This window comes from Chionomys nivalis, chromosome X (genome assembly GCF_950005125.1).
Source record: "Chionomys nivalis chromosome X, mChiNiv1.1, whole genome shotgun sequence".
Classification (NCBI taxonomy): Eukaryota; Metazoa; Chordata; class Mammalia; order Rodentia; family Cricetidae; genus Chionomys; species Chionomys nivalis.
The window spans coordinates 75,773,139-75,788,410 of NC_080112.1; the positions used below are offsets into that span (position 1 = coordinate 75,773,139).

A 15,272-nucleotide genomic window follows, 5' to 3' on the forward strand; every position below is an offset into this window, starting at 1 on the left:
TTTCCCCTACCCAATTTCTCTTGAAAGAATCTACCCCCTTCATTCTCCCTTGGAGATTCCACCTTTAGAGCTTCTGCTGATTCTTCCTCCCAAACCATCTCCCATCCGGTAGCTCAACCAGTTGCTCTTGAGCCCAGTGCCTTGCTCTCTGAGGGTTGGCACAAGGTAATAAAATGGAGAATGCTTCTGTTGTCTAACTCCTCTACACTGCCCTCCTAGCCACAAGAGCATACTTTCTGTCACTAGCATGAAAGCCCAAGCTGAGATTCCACATTTCATACCCCATTCATTTTTTCCTTCTATAACCTAAGTCTTATGCACTCATTTCTCATCTTACCCCACTGCCCATTTCCTCTATTTCATACTCTATTTCCTCTATTTCATACCCCATTCATTTTTTACTTTTAAGTCTTATGCACTCATTTCTCATCTTACCCCACTGTCTATTTCCTCTATTAGGAGGGGGCTTGCTTCATAAACTTGCATCGGTACTATGTATTTCTTGACTATCAAATTATCTTCAATTTATCCTTCTGTGTTAGACGGCACCTGAGGGTGACTCCCTCACATCCCTCAATCCTGTTTTTGTCTCTAAAATCAGCCCAATTATATAGGACACAGGCCACGTGATATTTGCCCAACACCATCACCTGGAGCTCATTTCTCTCAGACTTCCTTCTTGATTTATCTCAATTCTGAAGCATCCATTTTCCTCTGCCAGGCGGCAGGGACTTAAACCCATCACTTCTTACCTCTTTGTGAATATCCTCATGTCCACAATTTCCCAAACAACAACATGCCTGTTCCTGCTGTTTGAAAGCCCAATGTCCCTATCGCCTTGTACAAGACCTTTAGACAGTTCTTAATATACTCACGTATACCCCAACCTTCTACTATTTATTTTTTATTTTATTCTATTTTTTTGTGTGTTTTTTTGAGACAGGGTTTCTCTGTGAAACAGTCCTGCCTGACCTGGAACTTGCTCTGTAGACCAGGCTGGCCTCAAACTCACAGAGATCCAGCTGTCTTTGCCTCCTGAATGCTGTAATGAAAGGCATTGGACACCACTGTCTGGCCCTTCTACTATTTTCTAACAGATCCCCCAGGCATCAATTCTGTTTTTAGTCTTGGACTCAAAGTTGCCTTCTTCACTATTATCCTCTAGCAAATCTTGGAACTTTCTCCGTTCACATGGATCATCCCCGAGTCTAACTTCGCTCAGAGACTTACCTGGATTATTCTCCACGGAGATTTGGTGATGGCTCCTATCACTTGGGAAAAGTTCTTCAAGGGCACTCTGTTCCTGTTCTGTCTTCTCTCCTCTCTCTTGCTCCCATTCTCCCTCTTTCTCCTCCCAAGTATTCTCGTCTTCCGACAACATTCTACTGTATGACATAGTAGAACTGTTGTGGACTCGATGCCAGTTCCTAAGACTGTGAGAGCCCTTGTTGCAGTCTGAAGTCTCAGAGACTACTTCCTGCTACAGGTCTCCAGCGTTGTGCGCCTCTCCCAACCTTTTTATGCGGCATTCAAAGATGATCTCATGGTCACCTGGTTTCCACTCCAGATACACTCAGAGGTCTTATCATCCTGAAACAGGCCCTCAGGAACTTCTGCCCTTGGGCTCCCCACCCCTCCTGACCTTTCTTTACCTTTACCTCTATAGTGATCTTAACCAGGTCTTAGTTCTTCAAGCCCAACCAGTATTTCTCTAAACAAATTGAAGTATATATCAACATAGCCCCTTATGCCACAATGTTCTAGAAACTGCCATCCTGTTCATCCCTAGACTCTTCAAAGTTACTTTCCCTTCAACATCTTTTTTTTCCTCTTACGCGTGTGCAACATGAGTAGCCATCTTTCACTCTCCTGCACTTCCTCCTTTTGCTCCCAGTCTTGTTACACCACCCTTTTCTAACCTGCACTTTCTCTCCAGCCCTGCCCTCCACTCAACCCTAGCTACTCTGCTCTCAAATACAGATAACTTCCTTTTTGTAGCCCAATACTTCACAATTACTCTAGGACAATGGAAGGCTCATTAGGATTTTTTACCACTTCCCGTTCCTAGATCTTTGGATTGGTTCATTGAAGGTAGTTTTCTCAGGGAAGGCCCTTATTATGCTACCTATGATAATAATTTGAGATTGTTATCTTAACTGGTACCACGGGGTACCATGATGATCTTGACTGCTTCCCCCAGCTGGTGGCAGAGGCCGGCCCTCTCCTTTATCAGACTAATTTTCAGTAGGCTGAGTTCTTTGCACTCATTATGGTTCCAAACCTGGCTAGATATAGCACAGTTAGCATCTATGCTCACTCTAAATATACTTATGACATATTCATTCAAGCGCTCCAACTTGGAGAGTGTAGTGTTTCCTTACTTCAAAAGACACCTTGTTATTACCAGGAAATGCATCCTGTGTCCTAGAAGCAGCCCCATTGCCAAATGTTCCACTTTGGGGAAAAGACTGCCTAATCCTGGGTCTGCTGGCTGGCCAGGGGCTAGGATGTGCCCTACTGTCTTTCCCCTTTGACTTTTCTTCTCACCTTTTCAAACTTATCATAGCATTTGAACAGCTCAGATCCACTAAAGCCAACCTTTGAGAAGCCTACTAGTATCTTAACAACCTAGTACCTCCTCCTCAACTGAAAACCCTTTTCTTCACCCTAGAAAGAGGCCACTTTCCCCTCTGAAATGTCCTTAGTAAACGTGTTCATTTCACCTTCATATGAAAGAGTACTTACAGGATCTCTGTAAACAGTGTAACATCTGTCATAAAGTCTCTTCATGAGCTACTATTAGGACCCCCACCTTTTCAAACACATCTATGTATGGTTCAGTTCATACACCAAAAAGCCATGTCAATTACTTCCTGGTAGTAGTTGGAGTTGACACTTTCAAATGTTGGGTAGAGGCTTTCCCACTACTAACAAATTTACTTCCAGTGTGGTCTCTAGGCTACTAAGCAAAATCCTTTTTCACTTAGGGGTACAAGCCTTCCATTTAATTTGAAAATGGCTCTGAATTAGTTTTACAAATAACTCAATGGATCAGCTGTGCCCTAAACATTTCTATAGTCCTTATATTCCCTTATTTCCCTTTGGGAAAGTAGTGAGCATGCGAGAGAGAGAGAGAGAGAGAGAGAGAGAGAGAGAGAGAGAGAGAGAGAGAGAGAGAGAGAATGGCATCTTCAAAACAATCTAGCGTGCTTCTCCAATTACATAAAGACTGGATTTTTTCCTGCCCTTAGCATTACTCAAATTTCCTGATGTTATGTATAACCCCCTCATTCCCAGTCCTTCTGAGTTAATGTATAGGCACTCCCTTTTTCCCACACCTCCTTCTAATTTGAACCCATCAAAAGATCCTCCTTCTTCACTGAGTACCTCTATTTTACTTTCTTAAGACCCTCCTGTAGTCCTTTACTAATTCTCACACCCCCAATCCAATCCCTAACCCACTAGACTACTCCTTGCTTTTTGTATCTTGGGATGTTGTTTTCATTCTTGTTTTGGTGAGCCCTCTAAAGCCCATATGTGAGAGTCCACACTGGCTCCTTCTAACCACCCCTATCTCATCCAGATGTTAAGATTGCTCCCATTGGTACCAGTTGTCCTCCATAAAGAAAGTCTGCTCTGCCCCTGGGAACCTGAATACAGTAGTTACTAAATAATCTTCCACCTGCACAGGACCTACCTTGATCTGCCTCATCTGCATCCTAGAGGATATGGAGTGATGCATCCACTCCTGTCTACTCCCTAACCCTGTCGCTGACCTTTCTCATGTCCCTCCCTCGTAGACAAGATTCTGGGTTCTGACCTAAACCTGACTGTTTCACTGCAGATTTCCTGAAAACCTTTAATGATGCCATCCACTCATCTCATTGGTTCTGCCATCACTTGCCTCCAGTAACCAAGGCTTTTCTGAGACCTATCACTGCCTAGCTCTCTTCAGAATTGTGATTCCACCATGCCCGACAGGAAGCTGATGAATCTGAATAGATGCATGAGGATGGCTGGAATGGAGATGAAGATTTCTGCAAATAGGTCACTAAAATTAGTTTCCAGAGATTTACCTGTCCATAGCTTCCTCAGTGTCTCTTCATTGACAGCAATAAAAAGGCCTTTGCCTGACCTACCAAGGCTGCCTACGCAACTCCTGACTACTCTCACCCATTTTCTTGGATTTCGGCAACTTTGAATCTGATCATTGCAATCTTTGAATCTTACACTTACCACTCTTGCTCCAACTCACTACATTAACATACCTTTCCTTGTTTGATCTGAAGAACTTAGAACAACTAAACATCCCACCACAATCCAGATCAGTTGACTGCCAAGGAAGAGATTTGCTTTCTGACGTCTTCCTGTGTTTTACTTTCCTCAGCCTCTATTCATCTTCTGTCCTTTTCTTCCCTAAAATCTTCTGCTCTTGTTATTAAATTTATACACATAATGGCTCTTAAATTCTTTCCCTAAAATATTTTCAACTTATCCTTGGATTTGTTCCCTCCAGACTAGCCTGCCACCCATATGCTGTCTCTCACAGCCCTAGCCTTTGGACCTTCCATCCCCCTCTCCATACTCACTCTTAACACCAAATATGGGCACTCAGCGAAGCCCTTCCACATATACTGTCATGCATTTTCCACTGCCTGGCATACACCACTGGAATCTTTAGGATTTGCAGCTCCCAAGGACATATGTGTTTTCCTGTTAACTGTACAAGGGTCTGTACTCTTAACTTCCTTGTGCTCCCAATCTCAACCTTCCCTCCTGACACACAAACCTCAATCCATGTCTTGACATCTGTTAATACATACTGGACTGTGAAGGTGATCATCATCCTAGCAATCTTGGGGGGTTCTGATGAAAGTTGGTATGGGGAACTCCAACCTGCGAGTAACCCTTCACCTGTTAACACTTCTTTTCAAACAAGTATTAGGGTCTCAAAGATGTTACATATCAGCTTCTGCCATTTCAAGACCATATCTGTTCCCTAGCTGCTACTCCCGTGCAGGATGTCAGTATCCTAGAGTTCACCCATAGGACTTTATGTGCACTTCTGAAAGAACAGTTCTACTTCTTTATCAGGAAGTCAGCTCTGGTAGAGATGGACCATAAAGGATAAGGAATAGAGCCACTGCCTTTCTGCAGGTCCCCACTCAGGGTTAGCATCTTCATTGTACCAGATGTTTTCCTTTCTGTCTCTTTCATCCTCATCATCCTGTGTTCCTCTGCCTCTCCTGCTTATGAACCTCTTCCATAAGTTTTGGTTTACAGAACCACTTAGTTCCTTCCAGAACAGTGAACTCTCAAGAACACCCAAAACTGTGCTTTTCTTTGAGACCCTTCTTTCTAGGACTAATGGCCCTTGCCTAGCAGGAGGTACCATGAGAGACTTGGTTTCTTTGTCTTCCTACTGAGACTGAATTGAGTTTCAAGTCTTATGATCAAATTGTCTTAAAACCAGTCCCATTTTTTCTGTTTTGAGGCTGTCAACTGATGAATGAAGGTACCCAGGATGCTTTGCCCCCACAACATCTGAGTCCACAGAACACAGGGTAATTTTGATGATATGTGTCAAAACCATGTTCTTTCTTTTGGATTCAGTTGAAATTAATTAATCCTGTTGTAATTCACTATCAGGGAAGAACTACAGGAGTTTCCTTCCTTTTGAAGTCAGTAAAGGACAATGTGAAATTCCCCCAATAACACCGTTATTTACCGTTTTCTTCCAGGACCTTATCCATATAGACTCATTTCTTGTCTTACCCTCCTTTCCATTTTGCTTACCAGGGAGGGCATTACACTATAAATTTGGGGCATTTCAAATTGTCCTCTCATGCTACGCTGTAATGATGGAGACCCCCATTTCTTCCTTGATCTTAACTGAGGCTCCTAGCATGGCACCCTTGTATGAGACATAAATATGTACAGAATTACCCGTCATCACCAGTTGTCTTGCATCTCTCACGAACCTTTCTGAACACATTTTGATAGCAAAATACTCATTTCTCCCCTTAGAGCTCTGGGTATCAATGCCATCATGTTTCATTAACTTGTTTCTGTTAGTATTATTTCTGAGAACGCCCTCCACAGCATGCTTATACTTACATTCTGGAAACCCAAGGGTCCTACTAATTGTGAGCCCAACCTTCTAGTAGTCCTTAGCCCTGAGGTCATCCTTTCTCAAATACCTACTGCTTACTATTTCACACGGTTCTTCTTCACCATTGCCTTCCTCTTCAAGTCCTGTGATATTTTCCCTGACACTGACTCAATTTCTTCTAATAACTTACCTTGACTAACCTCTCACAGGGATTCTTAGGGTCCACTGCTTTGGACTAACTTTGTCAAAGCCTCTTTTCTCCCACCAGCACCCTTCTTCATTACATAGAAGGGTTGCTCCTGTTCTTCCTCCTCCCATCCCCTCTTACGGGGCCATCAGTTGGGTTAACTGTTCATTGGTTCCCACACACTCTGTGGTCCCCACCCCTTATTTCCTCCTTTCTCACCTGTCTGCCTCCATACCACCAAAACCTCATATCACCCTGTTAATCTCAAGGGGGCTTCTTCACCATGTGTTTTTCTCCTTTGCCTCCTTCACAGCATCTGAATCAGGTCTACTCAACAACTGAATTAATTCCAACCTGTAGGCTGCTTCTGTAAACACACTGATGCTAAGTGTCATTGCTTGCGTATTTCGTCTGTAATACGCAACTATTATTCCCCACAGCCTTCAAGCTATCTTCCTTCCTTCCTTCCTTCCTTCCTTCCTTCCTTCCTTCCTTCCTTCCTTCTTTCTTTCTTTCTTTCTTTCTTTCTTTCTTTCTTTCTTTCTTTCTTTCTTTCTTTCTTTCTTTCTTTCTTTCTTTCTTAAAGATTTCTGCCTTCTCCCTGCCACCACCTCCCATTTCCCTCCCCCTCCCCCATCAAGTCCCCCTCCCTCATCATCCTTAAGAGTAATCCGGGTTCCCTGCCCTGTGGGAAGTCCAAGGACCACCCACCTCCATCCAGGTCTAGTAAGGTGAGCATCCAAACTGCCTAGGCTCCCACAAAGCCAGTACGTGCAGTAGGATCAAAAACCCATTGCCATTGTTCTTGAGTTCTCAGTAGTCCTCATTGTCCATTATGTTCAGCAAGTCCGGTTTTATCCCATGCTTTTTCAGACCCCGGCCAGCTGGCCTTGGTGAGTTCCTGATAGAACATCCCCATTGTCTCAGTGTGTGGGTGCACCCCTCGCGGTCCTGAGTTCCTTGCTCATGCTCTGTCTCCTGCTCTTGATTTGGACCTTGAGATTTCAGTCCGGTGCTCCAATGTGGGTCTTTGTTTCTGTCTCCTTTCATCGCCTAAATGTTTTTCTTTGGGTTCACCTTCTTATTTAGCTTCTCTAGGATCACGCATAATAGGCTCAACGTCCCCTATTCATGGCTAGAAACCAAATATGAGTGAGTACATCCCATGTTCCTCTTTTTGGGTCTGGCTCACCTCACTCAGTATAGTGTTTTCTATTTCCGTCCATTTGCCTGCAAAATTCAGGAAGTCATTGTTTTTTACTGCTGAGTAGTACTCTAATATGTATATATTCCATACTTTCTTCATCCATTCTTCCATTGAAGGGCATCTAGGTTGTTTCTAGGTTCTGGCTATTACAAACAATGCTGCTATGAACATAGTTGAGCATATACTTTTGTTGTATGATAGGGCAACTGTCTTACTCCCCACCAGTCCTGATAAGTCCTGTAACTCCTCCCTGTTCTCCTCATGTTGGTACGGTTTTCATATGTCCACGGTGACAGATCAGGCTTTCCGACCCCATATCTGTTTGGCTTCCTTCAACAGGGAAACTGTGCTATGCCTAGTAGAAAAACCATGAAATTGATTATGTGCTTGGCATGGCTTGAGTTGAGGCAACGATTTCTGCAATCAGGCAGTGAAATAAATTTTCAGAGATATCTGACCAGCCTGCAATCCTTTCAACATCTCCTCAGGAGGCCATAGCAAAGGCCCTTTGCCTGGCCTGCCAAGTCACCCTTGGTGACCTCTAGTCCTCTCTCTACAACTGCTCCCTCACTGTGCTTTCTCCTTCCCTCTGTATTAACCTCCACTCTCTCTTAAAGACATTGTGTCTCTATGCATTCCTGGTTGTCTTTGAACTAACTGTGTAGACCAAGCCGTCACTGAACTCATAGAGATCAACCTGCCTCTCTGTTCTGATCCTGGAATTAAAGGTGCTCCACCAAGCCCAGCTGCTCAACACACATCTTTCTCTTCAGTCTGCTGAACTCCTTAGATGAACCAAACTCTCAAACCTTTAAGCAATCGGAGACCCAAGCCTGATCCCTCAGCTTCCAACGAAGATCTCTCTGTCCTGACTTTCCTTCCTCATGTCCTACTTTCCCACCCCTATTTCCCTTCTGTCCATTTCCAACTCCATCTCCAACTGATATTTCATTCTTCCCCACAATTTCTCTAAAATCCTATTATTGTAAAACTTAACATTGGAAGTGTCCCTGTCCAGAATATCTTTCCCCCCCTTTGTACCCTGTCACAGCACTAGCCTTTGGACCTTCCCTCTCCCTCTGGCACATTCACTCTTAACACCAAATGTGAACACTCAGAAAGTTCTTCCAGATATCCTGCTTTGACGTCTCCACTGCTTGACCTACACCTCTGGAATCTTGTAGCTCCCAGGCATTCATGTTTCTTCCTGTTAAAAGTACAAGGGTTCGCACGCTTACGTTTCTCTGCCTCCTAATCTCACTCTTCCCTCCTGACACACAAATCTCAATCTATACCTTGACCTCTGAGAGGACATAGTGGTCTGTGAAGGTATCTTCCTCTTAGTAATCTTGGGGTTCTGATGAAAGTGGGTATCGGGACCTCCAACCTGTCAGTAAGTCCTCACCAGTTAACACTTCAAACAAGTATTAGAGTCTCAAAGATGTTGTACATCAGCTCCTGGCATTTCCAGACCAGATCAGATTCCTGGCTGCTCCCATGCAGGATGGCAATATATTGGAGGCCTCCCATAGGGCTATATGTGCCCTTCTGAAAGAACAGTGTAATTTTTTTAATTAAATTTTTTTAATTAAAAATTTCTGCCTCCTCCCCACCTCCCTTTTCCCTCCCCTCCCCTCACTTCCCCCTCCCCAATCCCCTCCCCCTCCCTCTCCAGTCCAAAGAGCAGTCAGGGTTCCCTGCCCTGTGGGCAGTCGAAGGTCCTCCCCCCTCCATCCAGGTCTAGGAAGGTGAGCATCCAAACAGGCTAGGCTCCCACAAAGCCAGTACATGCAATAGGGTCAAAACTCAGTGCCATTGTTCTTGGCTTCTCAGCAGCCCTCATTGTCCACCATATTCAGTGAGTCCGCTTTTATCCCATGCATTTTCAGTCCCAGTCCTTGGTGATCTCCTAATAGATCAGCTCCACCGTCTCAGTGGGTGGGTGCCCCCCTTGCGGTCTTGACTTCCTTGCTCATGTTCTCCCTCCTTCTGTTCCTCTTTGGACCTTGGGAGCTCAGTCCAGTGCTCCAGTGTGGGTCTCTGTCTCTATCTCCATCCATCGCCAGATGAAGGTTCTATGGTGATATGTAAGATATTCGTTAATATGGCTATAGGATCGGGCCATTTCAGGCTCTCTCTCCTCAGCTGCCCAAGGGCCTAGTTGGGTACATCTCTCTGAACCCCTGGGAACCCCTCTAGAGTCAAGGCTCTTGCCAACCCTAAGATGGCTCCCTTAATTAAGATATATACTTCCCTGCTCCCATATCCAACCTTCCATTATCCCAAACATCCCATTCCCCCAAGTTCTCCCTATCCTCCCCTTCTCACTTTTCTCATCTCCATCTCCCCTTTCCTCCATCCCACCCCACCCCCCAGTTCCCAAATTTTTTGCCCAGCAATCTTGACTACTTCCAATATCCAGAGGGATAACTATATGTTTTTCTTTGAGTTCACCTTCTTATTTAGCTTCTCTAGGATCGTGAATTATAGGCTCACTGTCCTATATTTATGGCTAAAAACCAATTATGAGTGAGTACATCCCATGTTCATCTTTTTGGGTCTGGGTTACCTCACTCAGGATAATGTTTTCTTTTTTGTTTTTTATTTTTATTTTTTTTATTTTTCAAAAATTTACACTTCTTCCCCTCCTCCCACTCCCCTTCTGCTCCCCCACTCCTCTTCTTCCCCCCTTTCCTGCTTGAGAGAGGGCAGGGAACCCTGCCCTGTGGGAAGTCCAAGGCCCTCCCCCTACATCTAGACCTAGGAAGCTGTGCATCCATATAGACTAGGGTCCTGAAAAGCTATAACATGCCATAAAACAACTCCCAGTGCCTTTATCAATGGCTTCTCAGTCCCCATTGTCAGTTACAATGAGTCCGATTTGATCACATGCTCGTTCAGTCCCAGTCCATCTGGATTTGGTGAGCTCCCATTAGAATAGGCACACTGCATCAGTTGGTGGACCAACCCCTCATGGTCCTGACTTCTTTGCTCATCTTCTCCCTCCTTCTGTCCTTCAACTGGATTTTGGGAGCTCAGTCCGTTACTCTGATGAGGGTCTCGGTCTCTATCTCCATTCGTTACCAGACGAAGATTCTATGGCCATATTTGAGATAATCATCAGTGTGATAGTGGGGCAAGGACAGTTCAGGCACCCTTTCCTCTGCTGCCCAAGGACTTTGTTGGGGACAGACACCTCGGATCCCCCCTAGAGCCAAGTCTCTTGCCAACCCTAAAATGGCTCCCTTAATGTAGATATCTTCTTCCCTGCTCCTATATCCGCCTTTCCTCAATCTCCACCCTCCCATTCCCCCAAGCTCTCACCAGTCTTTCCCTTCTCCCTTTCCTCTCCCACTCTCCCCTTTACCAAATCTCACCCCTAACCCTACGCCCACGTCCATGTTCCCAACTTTTGCCTGGCAATCTTGTTTGCTTCCAATTTCCAGGAGGATTTATATATGTTTTTCTTTTGGTTCACCTTGTTATTTGGCTTCTCCAGGCTTGTGAACTATAGGCTTAATGTCCTTGGTTTATGGCTAGAGTCCACTAATGAGTGAGTACATACCATATTCATCTTTTTGGGTCTGGGTTATCTCACTCAGGATAGTGTTTTCTTTTTCCATCCATTTACATGCAAAATTTAAGATGTCTTTTTTTTTTTTTTACCACTGAGTAGTACTCTAATGTGTATATATTCCACACTTTCTTTTCCATTCTTCTATTGAGGTGCATCTAGGTTGTTTCCAGGTTCTGGCTACTACAAATAATGCTGCTATGAACACAGTTGAACAAATGCTTTTGCAGTATGATTAGGCATCTCTTGGGTATGTTCCCAAAAGTTGTATTGCTGGATCCTGAGGTAGGTTGATTGCCAATTTCCTGAGAAATCGCCACACTGATTTCCAAAGTGGTTGCACAAGTTTGCATTCCCACCAGCAATGGATGAGTGTTCCCCTTACACCACATCCTCTCCAGCAAAGGCTATCATTAGTGTTTTTGATTTTAGATATTCTGACAGGTGTAAGATGGTATCTCAGAGTTGTTTTGATTTGCATTTCCTTGATCACTAAGAAAGTTGAACATGACCTCAAGTGTCTTTTATCCATTTGAACTTCTTCTGTTGAGAATTCTCTGTTCAGTTCAGTACCTCATATTTTAATTGGGTTAATTAGAATTTTAAACTCTAGTTTCTTGAGTTCTTTATATATTTTGGAGATCAGACCTTTGTCTGATGTGGGGTTGGTGAAGATCTTCTCCCATTCAGTAGGATGCCTTTTTGTCTTAATGACGGTGTCCTTTGCTTTACAGAAGCTTCTCAGTTTCAGGAGGTCTCTTTTATTCAATGGTGCTCTTATTGTCTTTGCTACTGGGGTTATATATAGGAAGCAGTCTCCTGTGCCCATGTGTTGCAGTCTACTTCCAACTTTCTCTTCTATGAGGTTCTGTGTGGTTGGATTTGTATTGAGGTCTTTAATCCATTTGGACTTGAGTTTTGTGCATGGTGATAGATATGGATCTATTTTCATTTTTCTACAGGTTGAAATCCAGTTCTTCCAGCACCATTTGTTGAAGATGCTTTTTTCTTCCATTGTATGCTTTTAGCTCCTTTGTAGAAGATCAGGTGTTCATAGGTTTGTGGGTTAATATCCGGGTCTCGATTCAATTCCATTGGTAGACGTCTCTGTTTTTATGCCAATACCAAGCTGTTTTCATTACTGTAGCTCTGTAATAGAGTTTGATGTCAGGGATGGTAATGCCTCCAGAAGTTCCTTTATTGTATAGGATTGTTTTGGCTAGCCTGGGTTTTTTACTTTTCCATATAAAGTTGACTATTGTTTTCTCAAGGTCTGTGAAAATTTTTGTTGGGATTTAGATGGGGATTGCATTGAATTTATAGATTGCCTTTGGTAGAATTGCCATTTTTCCTATGTTGATCCTTCCCATCCAAGAGCACGAGAGATCCTTCCATTTTCTGGTGTCCTTTTCAATTTCTTTCTTCAAAGACTTAAAGTTCTTATCAAATAGATCTTTCACTTCCTTGGTTAGATACTTTATGCCATTTGTGGCTATCGTGAAAGGGGAAGTTTCTCTGATTTCCCTCTCTACTCTATCCTTTGTGTATAGGATGGCTACTGATATTTTTGAGTTGATCTTGTATCCTGCCACATCATTGAAGGTATTTATCAGCTGTACAAGTTCTTTGGTAGAGTTTTTGGGGTCACTGATGTACACTATCATATCATCTGCAAATAACAAAAGTTTGACTTCTTCCTTTCTGATTTGAATTCCCTTGATCTCCTTATGTTGTCTTATTGCTATTGCTAGAACTTCAAGCACTATGTTGAAGAGATATGGTGATAGTGGACAGCCTTGTCTTGTTCTGATTTTAGTAGAATGGCTTTGAGTTTCTCTCCATTTAATTTTATATTAGCTGTTGGCTTGCTGTATATTGCTTTTATTATATTTAGGTATGATCTTTGTATCCCTAATCTCTCCAAGACCTTTATCATAAAGGGGTGTTGAATTTTGTCAGATGCTTTTTCCACATCTAATGAAATGATCATATGTTTTTTTTCTTTCAGTTTATTTATATGATGGATTACATTGATAGATTTGCGTATGTTGAACCAGCCCTGCATTCTGGGATAAAGCCTGCTTGATCATAATGGATAATTTTTTTGATGTGTTCTTGGATTTGTTTTGCCAGTATTTTATTGAGAATTTTTGCATCGATGTTCATGAGCGAGATTTGTCTGTAATTCTCTTTCTTGGTTGAGTCTTTGTGTGGTTTTGGAAACAGGGTAACTGTAGCTTCATAAAAAGAATTTGGCAATGACTTCTGTTTCTATTATGTGAAACACATTATGGAGTATAGGTATCAGCTCTTCTTGGAAGTTCTGGTAAAATTCTGCATTAAAACCACATGCTTTTTTTGGTTGGGAGGTTTTTTTGTATGACAGCTTCTATTTCCTCACGACTTATAGGTCTATTTATATTGTTCACCTGGTCTTGATTTAATTTAGGTACATGGTATTTATCTAAAAACAAGTCCATTTCTTTTACATTTTTCAACTTTGTGGCATATAGGTTTTTGTAGTAAGACTTAATGATTCTCTGAATTTCCTCAGTGACTGTTGTTATGTCCCCCTTTTCATTTCTGACTTTGTTAATTTGCATGTTCTCTCTCTGCGTTTTGATTAGTTTGGATAAAGGTTTGTCATTCTTGTTGACTTTCTCAAAGAACCAGCTGTTTGTTTCATTGATTCTTTGGATTGTTTTCTGTGTTTCTATTTTGTTGATTTCAGCCCTTGTTTTGATTATTTCCAGTCTTCTACTCCTTCTGGGTGAGTCTGCTTCTTTTTTTTTCTAGAGCTTTCAGCTGTGCTGTTAAGTCTCTAATGTGAGCTTTCTTCATTTTTTTTTTTTAATGTGGGCACTTAGAGCTATGAACTTTTCTCTTAGTACTGCTTTCATAGTGTCCCATAGGTTTGGGTATGTTGCATCTTTATTTTCGTTGAATTCAAGGAAGACTTTAATTTCTTTCTTTATTTCTTCGCTGACCCAGGGATGGTTCAGTAGTTGATTGTTCAGTTTCATTAGTTTGTAGGCTTTCTGGAGGTAGAATTATTGTTAAATTCTAACTTAATTCCATGGTGAGCTGATAAGTCACAGGTAGTTACTAAATTTTTTTTATTGTGTCTGTAGAAGTTTGCTTTGTTACTGAGTATGTGATCAGTTTTCGAGAAGGTTCCATGAGATGCTGAAAAGAAGATATTTTCTTTCCTATTTGGGTGCAATGTTCTATAGATGTCTGTTAAGTCCATTTGATTCATTACCTTCATTAGTTCTCTTATTTCTCTGTTAGGTTTCTGTCTGGTTGACCTGTCCATTGGTGAGATACGAGTGTTGAAGTCTCCTACTATTAGTGTGTGGGGTTTGATGTGTGCTTTGAGTTCTAGTAATGTTTCTTTTACATATGTGGGTGTTAATAGGGGCATAGATATTCAGGATTGGGACTTCCTCCTGATGAATTGTTCCTGTTATGAGTATAAAGTGCCAATCTCTATCTCTTCTTTTTTTTTTTTTTTTTGGTCTCTAAACCATTTATATCTCCCAGTCGGAGGGTGGGCATTGCTACGAGTGGACGAAAACAGAACGCTGAGTGCAGCAAGGCTCCAAGAACAGCGGTGCAGGTAAGTTATTCGGCCAGCACTCAGGCGAAGGTGGAACCGTTCCAGCCCACGTTGGCTGCGCTCATGTCGTAATAGTTGATGTAGATCCGGTCAGGGCTGATGTGCAGGCGATCAGCCAGCAGGCCTCACAGCAACTTGCTGTAGGTGCGGTTCTGCGCGCCGCCGATCTTGCCGATGCTGTGCAGACTGCATAGGGCGCAGGGGTCGCTAGAACCGCTAAAAGTCATTAGCTGGTCCGGGACCACATGCACTGCGATGTACTGTGCTGGCTTGCCGGTGGCCTGCGCCAGCTGCTGGGTGAGCTCGGAGAGAAGCCCCTCTGGCACTGAGGCGCGGGGAACGTTGGTGTTCACGGTGAACATCGGCATCGTGGCGGAGGGATTGCACGCGGGGACTAAAGGACGGTAAAAGGCGGGATCTCTCTATCTCTTCTCATTGGTTTTAGTTTGAAGTCAATTTTGTTAGATATTAGTATAGCCACATCTGCTTGTTTCTTAGGTCTGTTTGATTGAAAGACCTTTTCCCAACCCTTTACTCTGAGGTAATATCTGTCTTTGTAGTTGAGGTGTGTTT

At 43.0% G+C, this 15,272-nt stretch overlaps 1 pseudogene; it reads right to left on the reverse strand.

The window, feature by feature from the left end:
* Positions 1–14,716: 14,716 nt before the first annotated feature.
* On the reverse strand, positions 14,717–15,068 carry LOC130868225 (macrophage migration inhibitory factor-like; annotated as a pseudogene).
* Positions 15,069–15,272: the final 204 nt, after the last annotated feature.